Raw genomic sequence first — 18,314 nt, 5'->3', positions numbered from 1 at the left:
TCAGTTGCTTAAAAGTAAAATACTTCCAAAAAATAATCTGGACATACTGCTTTGTTGTTGATATTTATAATTATAATAATATAAGTAATAATTAATAATCAAGTGATTCAAAACTATAATTTCTTCAATTCCTTCTTGCTTTGTCTTCTGTCAGAAGTGATTTTAAATTACTCACAATAATTGTGAATTTACCAATCATTCCTTTTAAAAAATATTTCTATCTCTATCACTGTCTTTTTATCTGTCTTCATTAAAAACTGTGAGCTCATATTCTTTCATAGTTCTTTTTTTCCTTTTTTTTTTGAAACAGGCTCTTGCTCTGTCACCCAGACTGAGTGTAGTGGTACTATCACCACTCAGTGTAGCCTCAACATCCTGGTTTCAAGTGATCCTCCCACCTCAGCCTCCTGAGTAGCTGGGACTACAGGAATGCACCAGTATGCCTGCTCATTTTTATTTTTTGTTTTGTATAGAAACAGGGTCTTTCTGTGTCACCCAGGCTGGTCTCAAACTCCTGGACTCAAGTGATCTCTCTCCTCGGCCTCCCAAAATGTTGGTATTACAGGCATGAACCACTGCACCTGGCTTCATATCGTAGTTCTAATCTAATACCATAGGGTTCATTTTAGTTTTCTCCCTTTCCATAATCCTATCTCCCTTCTCTGACAGTGAGGAACTTGTCTCCCATTATCCTCAACATATTTAATTACTTTATCAGTCCCCACTGCGGAGGAGGCATGACTCCTCATCTCACCTGGGCTTTCTCTTACTGCTCCAGGCCATGGCCAAGCCCACATGGATGTTCTTTCTCGCTTCATGCAGAAGCAGCCCTGTGGAAACCTCCCCATAGGGTTGCTCTTCTACCTGGACTGAGCTCTGACATCTCACCCTGCGCTGCCCCCACCTCTGCTTTCTTCATGGAGGCCCTCCTCATGCCTCTCGGGTTCCAGCACCCCACACCAAGCCCACGCTGTGGCTCCTGTGGCACAGATGCCCTCCTCATTCTGCAGGCTCTGACACTCCACGCCGAGTCACTGCCATTGCTGCTGTCCTCTTTGGCTGCCCTCACCACCGTGCTCAGCATCCTACACTGCATCCTGGGATGTTGCTGTTCCCCAACCTCCACATGGATACCCTTCTCACTCCCTTTGCTTCTGACAACCCACGCATGGCTGCTGCTGCCTTCTCCCCTCTCCTTCAGTCTCCCCATTCCCCTTCCAGATAACTTCTTCACTGCACTTGGGCCCAGGAGTTGTGTGGACCTCTACCATTCTTACCTTGCTCAGGTTCTAATCCCCTGCCCTAGACCCTCACTTCTGCCACCTTCCACCTGGATACCCTTTCCATCCCTTTGGCTTCCAACAACCCCTGCCTTCCCTGTGGACACCCTCTTCACACTCATGACCTCCTTCATTCCCCCTGCTCTCCTGTATGGACAATCTCTTCACCCTGCTGCCACCCACCATCACATGTCCTCTAAAGTAAGCCCCACTCCAAAATCTCATAAAATTGGTTCAAAACAAGGCTATGCAGAGATTTTCTCCTGAGAATGATAATCTTTCTAGATAAGTTTACGAGAGGTTTCTGAAGAAACTTGGCATATTAAGTGTAACCCATTTTACATTTGTAATTAATTTTTGAAATCTTTTGTTCTATATTAAACTCTTAGACTATTAGATGTGATCATGGTAATTGGTATGGTTCTTTCAACAACTAAAGAAAGAATTAAAGGCCAGGCACAGTGGCTCATGCCTGTAATCCCAGCACTTTGGGAGGCTGAGGTGGGCGGATCATGAGGTCAGGATTTTGAGACCAGCGTGACCCACATGGTGAAACCCCACCTCTACTAAAAATACAAAAATTAGCCAGGTGTGGTGGCAGATACCTCTAGTCCCAGCTGCTCAGTAGGCTGAGCCAAGAGAATCGCTTGATCCTGGGAGGCAGAGGTTGCAGTGAGCCAAAATCGTGCCACTGCACTCCAGCCCGGGTGAAAGAATAAGACTTCATCTAAAGAAAAAAAAAAAAAAGAAAAAGAAAAAGAAAGGAAAGACTGAGGAAAGCCAGGCATCTGTAGTTTCAGCTACTCAGGGGGCTGAAGTGGGAGGATTGCTCGAAGTCACGAGCAATCTTGACTTTTGAGGCTGCAGTGAGCTATGATCGTGCCTGTGAATAACCACTGTGCTCCAGCCTGGCAACATAGAGAGACCCCCTCGCCTCTGCCCAATCTCTTAAAAAAAAAAAAAAAAAAGACTGGGAAAAGAAGTAAATATTTAAAATACTAAGACCCTACTTTTATCATAATTGCATATCACCCTGGCCAGTTCTGTGTTCTCGGTCACTTCTGCGTTTTTATAAGTTAGGGTTTTAGCATAGGCGAATGTATAAACTGACCATGGGAATTGCTCTTTGTTTATGGACATGCCTACTTATATAGTATACACTCATCCGTTAGTTCAACAAGTCATAATATATGGGCAGCTGCCCCTTTTACAGACTTCGATTTGAAAGTAGAGCATTTGAATTTATTTTGAGCATGTGGACATTTCGTTTTTCCCCAAGGGCTTGAGAGCCACCAAAAAATTTCAGCTAATGTTAAGAATTGTTTATTTATTGGAAGACTCATTTCCACCACTTTCCACCAGGCCTCCATCACTGAAACCTCAGTGTTTACTTTATGGCCTAAGTAATGTTATTGACAACCTTGGTTAAAAAAAAAAGAAATTGGCCTTAGTAACCTACAGTTAAAGATAGGTTACTGCATATCTGCTACTTACAGTGGTTTCGGTGATCTAATGACTCGTCAGCAACAGACTGAGGACCGTAAGATTTGTGTCGAACTTAACGCTCCTGGAAACGATAGATTTATAAATTTAATTTCTAATGATATTATGATGTGCTCAAAAGAGAAACCTTTTTGAGTATTGTTGGGGAAAATCTAATATTTGTTAGCTGTGAGTACAATTTAAAAACCGAAGGAGACAATGCATCTTCATGACTCCTTTTTTCTCTCTCTCATTGCCAAGGTCCAATATCATATTCAGTGGTTTAGGTACTGAATGCATATGTGCTAGTTGTAAAATAATTCTGATTTTGCTTCAAATTTGAAGTGTAGAAAAGAACAAGTTTAAACTGATTATGGATATTTTAATGATTCAATTAGTGAGTGTTTTTACAAAGTAGCTTTGCCTTCTTTTAATTAAAGTACAAATTCATTTACTTTGGTGAAAGTATGAAGAATCCCTTTCTTCTAGTATACCAAGAGAGTTTGGCTTAGTTTCCTTATCTAAAGAGGAATAAAGTATCTACCCCATAGTGTTATTGTTAGGATTGAGTGAGATTATATGTGTATTAATACATAACTAAGTACAGTAAATGCTCAATAAATAATCATTGATATTTATTCTTTCAGGTGGGTCAAAAATATTACAAATGCCAACTTATTTTATGTGAGGAATGCATTTCATATATTCTCACCTAAATTTTGGTTTCCGAAATTAAAATTTATTAAGGAAGAATGAGTTTGTCACTTAGAAAAATGTTACCATCTTTTTATATTTACTGTTTGATAATGTTTGACAGTATTTTTCTTTAAATCTTGATTTAAAACCCACTTTTTCTGCAATGGATTACTGATGTTTTCATGCTAATTGTCACAAGAAAAAAGCTTTTTATTTTTTTTGGCTGGGCACGATGGCTCACGCCTGTAATCCCAGCACTTTGGGAGGCCGAGGCAGGTGGATCACAAGGTCAGGAGTTCGAGACCAACCTGGCCAACATGGTGAAACCCCATCCCTCCGAAAACTACAAAAAAAATTAGCCAGGCGTGATGGCGCATGCCTGTAGTCCCAGCTACGTGGAAGGCTGAGGTAGGAGAATCACTTGAACCCAGAAGGCAGAGGTTTCGGTTAGCCAAGATCACACCATTGCACTCTAGCCTGGGCAATAGAATGAGACTCCACCTCAAAAAAAAAAAAAAAAAAAAAGAGAAAGAAAAAAGCTTTTTATTTTCCTCTCCCCATTAAAAATTTATTGGCCAGGCATTGTGAATCACACCTGTAATCCTGAGACAGAAGGATCACTTGAGGCCAGGCGTTCAAGACGAATAGTGAGACGCTGTCTGTACTAAAAATTAAAAAAAAAAAAAAATAGCTGGGTGTGGTGGTGCATGCCTGCGGTCTCAGCTACTGAGGAGTCTGAGGCAAGAGGATCACTTGAGCCCAAGAGGTAATCGCGCCACTGCATTCCAGAATGGGTGACCCTGTCTCAAAAAAAAAAAAAAAAAAGAAAAGAGTTACTTTATAGGTACAATGTAATTGCTATAGTTATAACAATAACTAGTGCTTAAACTTCAAAGAAAATGAAACCATTGACCTTTTTGTTAAAATTACATGGCAAATAAATGACCCTTTAAATTCTGCGTTTGGTGCTCACTTTGGCAGCACATATACTAAAATTGGAATGATACAGAAAAGATTAGCATGGCCCCTGCACGAGGAGGACATGCAAATTCATGAAGCATTTCACATTTTTCAGATCTAAAATAAAAGTAAATATTAAAGGAAAATTGTGCATTAGCAAATTCATTATGATTTTTTAAGCCTTATACTTTTCCTGCTTGTCTTAAAAAATGGTATGGTGTATTGGTGTGAGTGGTAATAATAATAATAAACATAATTCTCGTTGTATCCAGAAAACTTTGAAACCCCAGAAAAGCTTTTGTGGGATCAAATCAAGGTATCATACAGTGATAACACTGAAAAGCAGTATGTATTCTCAAACGCTGTCCAACATTTGATTTCCTCTCTATAAAACCACTGAAGAGTAATACAAGGAAAAAAATCTTTTATTGACTATAACTTACTGTAGTTATAAAATGACAGCAAACTATGTATTAAGGAAGCAGCTGTGTTTAAAATTCCCATTTCCTGAACATATACTTTATAAATATATATGTATTATATCCATTTCCAGTGATTTCTTTAGGTAGAATTTATACTTTAAATTAGAACAATCCAGCTTGGAAAATGATTTTTAAATAAAATATAAATGAGTTATAAAGCCACTCAAGAAAATTGAGGTGAAATATAGCTTTAGTTTTAAATTTTATCTCTTTGCAATAAAAAATAGTCATCTTTTTTATTGGCTGCCAAAGTAGTTTTTAATAGGTAGGATTGGTTTTTAAAAATATATTGAATGTTAGACAATATCTTTCTATAACTAATAAAGTTGATCTAAGCTAAGTAATAGTATGTCTGCTAATTCTGCAATAAATTGGCAGATTTTGCCTTCTCAGTCCTCTAGTACATCTATTAGCTCTCATGTCATATGTCTTAGCTTGGAAATATGATGGCTCATTTTAGTGGTGTTTCTGACTCCACCAATACCCTGGGAAGTTCTGTTTTATAATACCTTCTTTTTTTTTAAAAAATTGCACTTTAGGTTCTGGGGCACATGTGCAGATCATGCAGGATTGTTGCATAGGTACATACATGGCAATATGGTTTGCTACCTCCATCCCCCCGTCACCTATATCTGTCATTTCTTCCCCTGTTATTCCTCCCCAACCTCCCCACCCCATGCTGTCCCTCACTTAGCCGCCCCCAAAAGACCCCAGTGTGTGATGCTCCCCTCCCTGTGCCCATGTGTTCTCATTGATCAACACCCGCCTATGAGCGAGAATATGCAGTATAATACCTTCTTTTTAACCATTTATAATTAGGATTGAGTTTTTCTGGGAAGACTACTCTGCTTCTCTGTGGGCCTTGCTCTTCAGAGTCATTTGGCAGCATGGAGTTTTGTCACTTGCAAAAGCATCTATGGATATTTGGATTAAGATGGCGGAAAGGAGGCAGGACTAGCTTGCAGCTTCCACTCATTCAGACAGAGCAGTGTGTGGAGACTCACATCGTGAACTTCTGCTCCAAGAACTACCACAGGAACATGCCAGGAAAGCTGAGAGAATGCACAGAACATTTGAAAGAACTGGATCACCACTGCAGTCTCCCTGAGATGCTGAAAAACTGAGAGTCGGCTTGCTTTCTCAGTGGGGAGGCTGGTGGTCTGGGGTAAGTTCTCAGTCCTGGTCACTGGCTGCCTGGAAATAAACTTGGTTATGTTGCAGGGGCACAGTGGGCATGAGACTAGCCTTTAGGACTGTGGGCTATGTGGGAGCAGGGTGAGGCCTGTTACTGCCGGCTCTACCCAACTTCCTTGGCGCTCTGTGTGATTCAGTAGAGGCAGCCATAATCCCCCTGGGAACATAACTCCTTTGGCCTGGGAATCATATCCCCATCTGCCGCAGCAGCTGCAGCAAGCCCCGCCTAGGGAGAGTCTGAGCTCAGACACACTTATTCCTGCTCCCACCTGGTGGTCTTTCTCTATCAGCCCTGGTTGCCAAAGACAGAGGATATAATCTCTTGGGAGCTCTATGGCCCTGCCTACTGCCTCAAAAACCTGAATACTCAACCAGGCAACCCTAAGGCAAGTTTGCATCCTCCTAAAGTACTGCAGCTGATGCACTCTTGAAGCAACGAACAAAAAACCAGCACACTAAACAAAAATACAACCAAGGACCCTCACAGAGTCCACTTCACTCCCCTGAAACCTCCACTGGAGCAGGTGCTGGTATCCATGGCTGAAAGACCGGAAGATGGATCACATCACAGGACTCTTTGCAGACACTTCCCGGTACCAGCCTGGAACCTGGTAGTTCCACTGGTTGGCTAGACCCAGAAGAGCAAAAATGATCACTGCAGTATGACTCTCAAGAAGCCCCATTTCTAGGGGACATGGGGAGAACACCACATCAAGGGAGCACCTCATGAGATGAAAGAATCTAAACAGCAGCCCTGAGTCCCAGATCTTCCCTCTGACATGGTCTACCCAAATGAGAAGGAACCAGGGAAACACTTCTGGTAAAATGACAAAACAAGGTTCTTAAACACCCCCCAAAAAATGCATTAGCTCACCAGCAATCCAAACCAAGATGAAATCTCTGAATTTCCAGAAAAAGAATTCAGAAGGTCAGTTGTTAAGTTAATCAAGGAGACACCAGAGAAAGGTGAAGTCCAACTTAAAGAAATCAAAAACATGATACAGGATATGAAAGGAAAAATATTCAGTTGAAATAGACAGCGTAAGTGAAAAATCATCACAACTTCTGGAAATCAGACACACTTAGAGAAATCAAAAATGCACTGGAAAGTCTCAGATAAAATTGAGCAAGCAGAAGAAAGAACTTCAGAGCTCATGGAGAAGGCTTTTGAATTAAACCAATCCATCAAAGACAAAGAAAAAGGAATTTTGAATGATGAACGAGGCCTCCAAGAAGCTTGGGACTATGTTAAGCATCCAAACCTAAGAATAATTTGTGTTCCCTAGGAAGAAGAGAAATCTAAAAGTGTGGAAAACGTATCTGAGGGAATAATTGAGGAAAACTTCCCTGACCTTGATAGAGATCTAGACATCTAAATACCAGAAGCTCAAAGAATACCTGGGAAATTCATCACAAAAAGGTAATTGCCTAGACACACAATCATCAGGTTATCAAGTCAAGACGAAGGAAAGACTCTTAAGAGCTGTGAGGTAAAAGCATAAGATAACATGTAAAGGAAAACCTATCAGAGTGACAGCAGATTTCTCAGCAGAAATCATACAAGCTAGAAGTGATTGGGGTTCTATTTTTAGCCTCTATAAACAAAACAATTATTAGCCAAGAATTTTGTATCCAACAAAACTAAGCTTCCTAGATGAAGGAAAGATGCAGTCTTTTCCAGACAAATAAATGCTGAGAAAATTCACCACTAGCAAGCAGCATGGATTAGCTTTTTGATGTGATTCTGGATTCAGTTTGCTAGTATTTTGTTGAGGATTTTTGCATCAGTATTCATCAAGGATATTGGCCTGAAGTTTTCCTTTTTTTGTTGTCTCTGCCAGGTTTTTATATCAGAATAATGCTGGCCTCATGGACTGAGATGGGGAAGAGTCCCTCCTCAATTATTTGAATGGTTTCAGTAGCAATTGTACCAGCTCTTCTTGTACCTCTGGTAGAAATCAGCTGTGAATTCATCTGGTAATGAGCGTTTTTTGGTTGGTAGGCTATTTGTTACTGATTCAATTTTGGAGCTTGTAATTGGTCTATTCAGGGATCTCATTTCTTTCTGGTTCAGTCTTGGGAGGGTGTATGTGTCCAGGAATTTTTCCATTTCCTCTGGATTTTCTAGTTTGGGTGTATAGAGGTGTTGTTAGTAGTATCTAATGGTTATTTGAATTTCTGTGGGATCAGTAGCAATATCCCCTTTAATCTTTCTAATTGTGTGTATTTCAATCTTCTCTCTTCTCTTCATTCTCTAGCTACTGGTCTATCTATCTTACTAATAAAAAAAAAAAAACTCCTGGGTTTGTTGATCTTTTGAATGTTTTTTCACATATCAATCTCTTTCAGTTCATCTTTGATTTTGTTTATTTCTTGTCTTCTACTAGCTTTGGAGTTTGTTTGCTCTTGCTTGTCTAGTACTTTTAATTGTGATTTAGGTTGTTAATTTGAGATCTTTCTAACTTTTTGATGTGGGTATTTAGTGCTGTAAATTTCCCTCTTAACAGTACCTTAGCTATGTCCCAGAGATTCTGGTATGTTGTATCTTTCTCATTAGTTTCAAAGAACTTCCTGATTTCTGCCTTAATTTCATTATTTACCCCAAAGTCTTTCAGGAGCACCTTGTTTAATCTCCATGTAATTGTATGGTTTCCAGTGATTTTCTTGGTCTTGAATTCTACTTTTATTATACTGTGGTCTTAGAGAGTGGTTAGTATGATTTTAGTTCTTTTGCATTTGCTGAGGATTGTTTTATATTCGATTGTGTGGCCAATTTTAGAGTATGTGTCATGTGGTGATAAGTAGAATGTGTATTCTGCTGTTTTGGGGTGGAGAGTTCTATATATGTCTATCAGGTCCATTTGGTTCAGTGTTGAGTTCAGGTCCTGAATGTCTTTATTAATTTTCTGCCTCAATGATCTATCCAATACTGTCAGTTGGGTGTTGAAGTCTCCCAGTATTATTGTATGGGAGTCTAAGTCTCTTTGAAGGTCTTTAAAATCTTGTTGTATGAATTTGGGTGCTCCTGTGTTAGGTGCATATCTATTTAGGACAGTTAGATCTTCTTGTTGAGTTGAACCCTTTCTATTATGTAGTGTCCTTCTTTGTCTTTTTTGATCTTTGTTGGCTTACAGTCTGTTATATCTCTATTGAGTAAAGCTGTAAATAAATTTAAAAATGGAAAATAAAAAAAAAGAAAATACCAAAAACAAACAAACAAACAAATGAAGTCTATTATGTCTGAAATTGGGATTGAAACCCTTGCTTTTCTGTTTTCCATTTGTTTGGTAGATTTTTCTCCATCCCTTTATTTTGAGCATATGGGTGTCATTGCATGTGAGATGGGTCTCTTGGAGACAGCATACCACTGGTTCTTGCTTTTTTTAATCCACTTTGCCACTCTGTGCCTTTTAATTGGGACATTTAGCTCATTTACTTGCAATGTTAAAATGATATGTATGGATTTAATCCTGTCTTCATGTTGATAGGTAGTCATTTTGCCAACTTGTTTGTTTAGTTGCTTTATAGTGTCACTAGTGTGTGTACTTAAGTGTGTTTTTGTAATGGCTAGTAACAGTCTTTCCTTTTCATATTTAGTGTTTCTTTCAGGTGTTCTTGTAAGGCAGGTCTGATAATAATTAATTCTCTCAGCATTTGCTTGTCTGAAAAGGATCTTATTTCTTCTTTGCTTGTGAAGCAATCTGCCCCTCTTGTTTTCAGAATGGAAAGTGACCTTCACTATTTTCAACTTAATCCTCAAAAAAGGAAGGTTGCCTGTATTATATTACCATTTCATTGATTCCAACCTCTTTTTGCATACAACTGTTAAATACAAATGACAAAGGGGCAACTAATACTTTCCCATTTGATAGTCATCCAAAAATATTTAAAACATTGCATTCAAAACAACTTCTGATTACTGTTTGGGTCTCCAAAAGAGCTACAGAAAACAAAACAAAACAAAAACCTCTTCCCAGCTCTGGTTCTAAACAAGTTAAGAAATAAAGCAAATTTTGGAAAAGACATGCAGCCAGGCACCTGAAAGTAGCTGCCTCTACCACAGGGCAATGGTCAATGACTTCTGCTATCTGGTGCCTTGAGTTTGATTTCTTAGAAACAGTGTGAGATGAAGAAATGGACCTCTCCAAGGTGGTCAACTAGACGTGGCCAGGAGGAACGTCTCCTACCAAGGGACCAGGACATCATGAAGAGTGGCACACTCCTAGCAAATCTCCAGAGGGAAGACATTGAGAGTAGATAGATGGAAGACATAGATGCTAGATGGAAGGGGAAGGAAACTGGGAACCCTGTGCGGTGCTACCATGCACCAGAACTCATTTCTAGCCCCCAGCAATTTCTGCAGAAGGGTTGAGTTGAACAGGCAAGAAGGAACCTGCTCTCACCATAAGCTTCTAGAATCCTGGCAGGAGGAGACCCCTCAACCACCGTAGACAAAGGAGTTGGCAGGGAGAGATGCTCAGAGAAGTAGTAGGAGCAGAATTTCAGCAAGTGCAAATCCCAGAGGATTTGGGGCGGTGGTGACTATATTGGAGCATGGACAGAGATACCCATCCCCTAGGCTCAACTTGCTGCCATAGGAGATGTTAGCTCTAGGGGAACTGTCAGACCTGAACTCTGCAAGGCAGTCTTCCCCATGAGACAGGCCCTGTCCAATCTAAGCACCCCTCAGTCTACTGGTCTCTCCCGGGACCCCAGCCTGGCTGTGCCTATTTGCAGTCCAGCCCTGAAGTACCTCCTGGGGGCCCACATCATAGCTCCTGTGCTGGTGGATCATACGTGACAGCAGAGTGCTCCAGTAGAGCAGCCCCATGGACCCACACATCAGCCCACTCATGTCCTCCCACCACTGCAGCCTCCATGTGCCACTTTGCTGGCACACACCCAGCCAGGACCACCCCCACATTGCTTTGCCAGCACGTGTGTACACAGGCAAACCTTGCCTTCCCTCACATGCCAGCACATATGTGTATGTGCACTCTGCCATGCCACTGCTGCCAGTGAGAGTCCCTTCCCTCCCCCTCCCTCTATTGCACCACCATTGTTGCTGGAGCATTAGTGGGCACTGAGCTCATCAGCCCCACTTCTGCCAGTACCTACCCCTGTGTCAAAACTGTTGTGGCTGTGAAACTAGACATGAAAAACAGTGGACATGCCCCTGCCCTGAGTGGCACAGAGGATGTGCACAGTTCTACACCTACCAGTGCCCCACCGCCATGATAACACCATCACTAGTGCAAAAGGGCACAATTACTGGACAGGGGCTCCCAGCCCCCATGAGCTGTGCTGCCATTGCTGCAGTTGTGAATGCCAAAACAGAGGCTAACGCCCTGGCACCCACTAGCATCCTGCAGCAGCCAACAAGCATGCACCCTGCTGCACTGCTGCTACCAGTGCTGCTAGTATGTGCAAACAAAAACAAGCCCTGCTGCCACCAGCCTATGACGTGCTTTGGCTGGCACCACCCATTAGAGTGTTGTGGCCAGCAGTATGGGAGCACCTCAGTCCTCCAAGTGCAGCAAGTTCCTAACCTTGAGGAGCCAGAGAACAAAACGAGTGCCAATACCAGTCACCCAGGGTTAGAACACACAGGCTAGGACTCCTGAGCAGAGTCCTGACTCCCTGAAATCTTCCAGAGATGAAACCAGTTGACTGAACTCACCTTATACTACAAATAAAGCCCCAAGGTTATCAAGTAGGATAAAAGAAAATAAGCCATCCAAAGGACAGCAGCTTCAAAGATTGAAAGAACATCTGCCCACAAAGATGAGAAAGAACCAGTGCAAGAACTCTGACAACTCAAAAAGCCAGAGTGTCTTCTTTCCTCCATATGACTGCACTAGCTGGAGAGCAAAGGTTCTTAATCAGGCTGCGATGGCTGAAATGACAGAAATGGAATTCAGAATATGAATAGAAATAAAGATCAGCAAGATTCAGGAGAATGTTGAAACTCAATCTATGGAAGCTAAGAATCACAATAAAATGATACAGGAGCTGACAAAGTAGCCAGTTACGAATAAAATGTCTTGCATGCTTTTAATCAAAATGAGTTCTATACAAAACAGTTTTAAAATAAGGCAAATACAGTAAATATTTATATATTTCTATTGTTTTAAAAAATACTAATTACAGGTTTGTTTTAACTAATCTGTCATGATTTCTAACTATTTAAAATCACTGTTAATACTTAAAATATTATGCTACTTGTATTTCACTATATAGACTCAAGCTAAATCAAGACCTTCTTGAGCTATCAGTAACCCACTAATAAAAATCTTCCTAGCCTAAGATCTCATAGTGTCAGTCTACAAGGTCATTCCCAAAGCACCCCTCAGTCCTAGACTAGACAGGGGGAAAGTTCAATGTTGCTGAAATAATCATGATATATTTTCAGGATATTCAAGTAGTCACACAGTTACCTGATAAAAGATCACCCACCTTAACTTATGAAAGGTGCTACAATGAGTTGACTACAACAAGTGAACAACTTTTTGTCATACTCATGGCCAGTGAAGGCAAACTGCTACTTAGGTACCATGTTCTTACTCCAATGGCTTTGCAATTACATAAGAGCCAGAAAGATATTAAGTCAGGCACAGGTCTGAGGGGATTTTCATCTACCTGATACTTTCAAAACTCTACTACTTAGGTAGAGGGGCAGATTTGGCTAGAAGAATACTAACTACCATTTTTCATTGATTTTGATATGATTATTTTTTCACATTTCTGAAATTTGAGTACAGCCTGAAATTGGTAGCATATTTTAGTTGAAACTATTTTTTTCCAGCTTGGAAGCACATAAAATGATGGTGTGTGTTATGATCAGTCATAAAAATGACACTGAGATTCTTGAAAGTAAAGAGGTAGATGAAAATTTCCTCAGACCTGGGCCTGTCTTGATGTCTTTCTGGTTCTGCTGTATTGGCAAAGCCATTGGAGCAAAAACATGCTACCTGAGTAGCAGATTGCTACTGACTCCCTAAAGTCTACCAGAGTTGGAACCAGTTGACATTTTATTCAGAACTGCTTATTATTCATTTTGAACTGCAATTTAGTTAAAACAATGTATTCAAAGTTAATTAACTTTATATAACAAGTAGCACCATTTAAAGCAACTAGGAAAAACAACTTTTAAATATATGTATTAGTCAGGGTTCTTTTATAGGATAGATACACACACACACATACGCATATGTGTGTGTGTGTGTGTGTGTTTGTGTGTGTGTATATATATATATATATATATATATATATATATATAAAGGGGAGTTTATTAAGTATTAACTTACACGATTGTAAGTCCCCACAATAGGCTGTCTATAAGCTGAGGAGCGAGGAGAGCCAATCTGAGTCTCAAAACTGAAGAACTTGGAGTTTGATGTTCAAGGGCAGGAAGCATCCAGGAGAAAGATGTAGGCTGGGAGGCTAGGATCATCTCTCTCTTTTAATGTTTTTCTACCTGCTTTATATTCACTGACAGCTGATTAGATTTTGCCCACCAGATTAAGGGTGGATCTGCCATCCCCAGCCCACTGACTCATATGTTAATCTCATTTGGCAACCCCCTCACAGACACACCCAGAATCAATACTTTGTATCCTTTAGTCCGATCAAGTTGACACCCAGTATTAACCATCACAGAATACAAAGTTCTACTGTGCCTCTCAACTTCTCTAACCATTTGCTTTTTTATCCTCCTCTTTCCATAGATTGCCCAGGTTTTAGAGTGTTCTAGGTTATTTTTGGTTGTTCAGTATTAACTTCAATGCTAGTGTTATAGATTTCTTTTTTTGTCCTTACACACACACATGTATGCACGCACACACGCGTATGCACACACATACATGCTCATACGTTCATTCTCTCTTCCACATGTAACAGGCGTGCATAAAGAAAACTAGAGCTGAGGTAACTTTGATCTTGACAAATAGAGAATCTCAGAGCTTTTACAATTGCTAATTTCTCCTCACATAGCTGGCTCAGATCAAAACTCAGGCGTGGACTCCTCTGGGAGGCCTTCCCTGAGTAGCTTGGAGCCACTTTTGTTTTCTATTTACTTCTCATTTATTGACATTATTTTGTTTACCTTATTTCTGACTGCTAGATTATAAGATAAGTGAGAATAGCGACCTTGTGTACCTTTTTCCTGAGTATGTCCTCCAACGAAGAATCTTCATGTTCACACTTGCAGTAGCAGACATAACTTCCTGCTCATGGGAATTGGAGAAGTTTGTTGGAATTTACTTGCCACAGATTGGTACCTGCAATAAACTGATAAATGTTTACATGGTTTACCAGCATACAGAGAGAGATTTTGTTGTGGCTTTTAGGACAGAGAGGCTTCTTTATGTTTTTACCACTTGTTCTCACCCTGTTACATAGCACATGGCCACCCCAAATAATGACTGTGCTTCCCAGTTACCCTTGCCACTAGACCAGACCAGGTTCTGGCAAATGAGACCTACGTCGAGGTAATGTGGGCCGGGTTCAGGTTGTGCATTTAAAGTGTAGGCACATATCTTCCTTTATCCCCTTTCTTTTTGCATGCTGAAACGCAGCCAGAATGGCAGGAGCAGGAGTGGCCATTTTGGATCACAGAGGAAGCTGTGTGTTGGGGATGTTTGAGCAAAAGTTGGAAAGAGCATGGGGGTTCTCTCATGATGTGGAAACACCATACCAGCCCAGGACCACTTATTTGCACTTTTTGTAAGTAAGACATACACTCCTGTCTTATTTAAGCCACCGTAATTTGGGTCTCTGTGACAACAGCCAAACTAGATTTCAACTAATATGGTCACTTCTTGCTACAATAGTCATCACAAGAGTTTGTGCTGAGAGCCTTGTCATTCTGATCACTTTATGACCTGCCAAGGAAGTGATCACAATCATGAATTCTGTGGATGCTTGTATTCTTAAACGTCACCAGATTCTGGGTGTTCGGAAGTAGTGTATGAAGATTTAACTTATTTTAGTGGAACTCTGAATTTTTAGAATTTTAAAATTTTCCAAAGAACTTTATTGAAAAAGTCCCAGATCAATAACATTAGGAATTAAAGACCTCTGAGCCACATAAGCTGTTGGGTTCTCAGGCATTCATTTGATTAGACATTTTTATTTAATTGCAAAACCTCTGCTCTGCTACCCTCATTTTTTTTTCTATCATTCAGAACACCTGGGGGACACTGTATTGTTTATAGATCAGAGAATTAATAAACTTTATTAGTTCCAAGAAATATAAATCTTCTCTTCCTCACCTTCTCTCCTTTCCAGAGAAGCTCCTCCCTTCTAGTTCTTTGCCAAGAGAGGTGTCACTTCCAATAGTGGAGGGGAAAAGCTGAAAAGTCTTTTTCAAAGTATTCTGTTTCCGTCTATGTAATAACAATCTATTGAGCACATGCTGTCTGCTAGATGGTGACGGTGTCAAACTGAAACAAACGTGGTTTTTTGGATGTGCATACAATTTGTTTTGTAATGTGGGTTTGTAGCACACTACTATTACTCGTGCCATTTTCAGGGATATGGGACCAAGTAGGATTTTGTAGCCCGGCATGAGTATCTGAGTCCTGCTTTTCTAGTATTGCCTCTGTGAGAAAAATAAGTCCTAGATTCTGCATTTAAATTGATAACTTTTTCTGTGGGTACTGGGATTACTGAAATGCAGTATTTCCCACTAATTTGTTTTTCTTTGGTATATCTGTAAATTTGGCATTCACATTAGATTTTTATCTTGAGTTTTACTCCTCAGTAAGCTTTTAATTGGAACCTTATGAGACCTGCACATTTCTCCATAAGGATATATCATCTCAATTTCATTTTTTTCTTGGAGAACAGTTATTTTAGTGTTGTTCTCCTCCCCTATCACACTAAAGTATTGTATTTTTAAATAATGAAAAAGAGACAAATAGAAAAAAGAAAATGACCCTATGAACTTTTGTTCCTTTGCCCAGGGAAGGCACATTTTCAGATTGTGAGTTAGGCAAATTTGTGCCAAGCATCTGATCAGAAAATGAGAGTGGAATATATAGGCTATGCAAACCAGTGCTTTTTAACTGGCCTTGGCTTAGAAGCAATGATATCATATGTTATTCCAGCTGAAAACCAGAGTTAGTAATCAGGCAAAGTAAGTTCAAGGCTAACAATTTTGGTTCTTACCATTTTATGGGTCTACCAAAGTTTCAAATACAGACCTTATGCCAGTGACTGAAGACGCATATGGGTGGGTCTCCATTTTGTGAAAAGCAAGGAGGATACAACTGTAATAGTTATTCTTGCATGACCAAAATGGAAATAACAATGGTTTTTGCTTCCCTACACGAACTGAATCTTCCATCCCGAGCCTCTCCTTCTAGCTGTTTGTACCATGCCAACCACCGCAGTGGTGCTAGGATTCTTTTTTTCTTTGTTAAACATCTGGGTTCTTAAGAATAAAGGGAAATAACACTGTCTAACTGATTTTTTTTTCTTTTTTCTTTTTAGTGTTAGCCTTAGAGAAACCAAGTCTTGCTTATGTCCATTCACAGGGTGTTTGTATGTAACATACCTAAAGGCATGCTTTCCTGAGGGAAGCCTATGCCTAGGCTGGCAGAATATCTAGAAGATCTCTGACTTAAGGGTTCTGAGAGTGCCACAGGTTAGCTTAACATTAGTGGGTGCGGAGACTAGATAGGAGGGTTGGGCTAGTGCATGGATTTCTCCGTGATCTCTGGAAGGTCTGTGCCTTGCCGTCTCCTTCTGTTCTTCTCGTTCTGTACTTTTACGTTAAAGGACTCACAGCAGAAGTGGATGGGTGGAAGAAGTGCATGAGTGTTGAGTATCAGACAGCTGATAAGTCTGGTTTTTTTTTTTTTTTTAGAATGTGTTGATGCTTGAAGTGATGAATGTCAAATGATCCAAATCTCCTAAAGACGGACATACTTTAGGAGTATGTGGCTCTCCTCGGTGCTTTCTTTACTCAGGCCTGTCCAGTGGGAGCAGTATCGGCTTATAACTTGCAGTGTTGTGTTGCAGTGTAATTTTACAAACATTCTGGAAATACTTCTTCTAGAGTAATTTATGCCATTTCATGTCCTGTGCAGAAAAAGAAATCCACAGCTGGGCAATTACATACTAGTTGTGCTGTATGTTTTTAACAGGAGGCTTTCCTGACACAAAATGCAAGAATACTAGTCTCGGTTTTTTATCTCCTGATTTTGTAAATGAGCAAAACAAAATTGCCAAAAACCTTATTCCGGGGGAAAAATAAAAGATTAAAAATTGATATATTACCACCCTTCCACGTGGAGCTTTCTGTTGTTATCCATCATGTGATTTAAAAAAAAAACTTTTATTGTAGTTTTGCTAGAGAGTATAGAAGATTCCTTTAAGTAGTTTGTCCATGTAAGGATGGTGTAGCCTTTTTTCTTTTTGTAAGTGAACTGTTTTGTTTTGGTTAGTGTTGCTGTTTTGTTTGATATATTAGTAAGTATTTAAAGTTTGTTTTCCTTGCAACATTCTGGATTCATAATTTTTAAACAGAAAAAAAGCAGGGAATTAAATTGGAAAAAGTTTGGATTTGGCATTTCTTGTTATTAATTTTACTGAGAAATATAGAATTTATCTTCTGTCTTATTGAATACATGATACCCACTATTTTTTGTTTTGTATTATTTAACTTTAGTTTTGATGGTAAAAAGCATTATAAAGTACAAAGACATAAAATTTGTAAAGTCACTTTTATTTGACGGATTTGTTTTCTTCTTGCTCTTACATTTTTAAAGAGATTATAGCCTTTGTGAGAAAAAGAAATGAAAACAGTGGATTAGCAGTAATCTCATAAACACAACATTTTAGAGGAAAGCTGCCTATTTAAACACGATGAATTTATCAACCAAGGCATACATCATCAGCACTCTTCTCTACTGATAAGAATAGTTTTTAATGGCATTCACCTGATTTAAATTCTCCTTAAGAATAATTCATATACTGATTGGGTGTAGGAATAATTCAGTGTATTTCTGATTAGCATGATAAAATAACACAGTAAAAAAAGAGAAAATATAGACTAAAATTTAGAAGCTAAGATATTTTGCTTTTGTAGGAGAGCTAATGAAATGACCTCGAAATGGAGATGATTTCTTATGTAGCCAGAACATAAAATCCATTCATTCAATCAACTAATATTTATTGAGCCACCTATTAGACACCAGACACCATGCTTTGACAG

At 39.7% G+C, this 18,314-nt stretch overlaps 1 protein-coding gene and 1 non-coding gene across 4 annotated transcripts in view; both read left to right on the top strand.

Annotated features, from left to right (window-relative positions):
• SCFD2 (sec1 family domain containing 2) overlaps nucleotides 1–18,314 on the top strand; it is a 435,739-nt gene that overhangs the window by 92,592 nt on the left and 324,833 nt on the right. The window lies entirely within an intron of this gene.
• On the top strand, nucleotides 4,424–4,530 carry LOC120363729 (U6 spliceosomal RNA). The gene has a single exon (XR_005579182.1). It is a non-coding gene; the product is annotated as a U6 spliceosomal RNA (small nuclear RNA).

The sequence above is a fragment of the Saimiri boliviensis genome, chromosome 3, assembly GCF_048565385.1.
Source record: "Saimiri boliviensis isolate mSaiBol1 chromosome 3, mSaiBol1.pri, whole genome shotgun sequence".
Classification (NCBI taxonomy): Eukaryota; Metazoa; Chordata; class Mammalia; order Primates; family Cebidae; genus Saimiri; species Saimiri boliviensis.
Note: the sequence above shows the minus strand (reverse complement) of the source record. Positions and strands in the feature narration are given on the sequence as shown.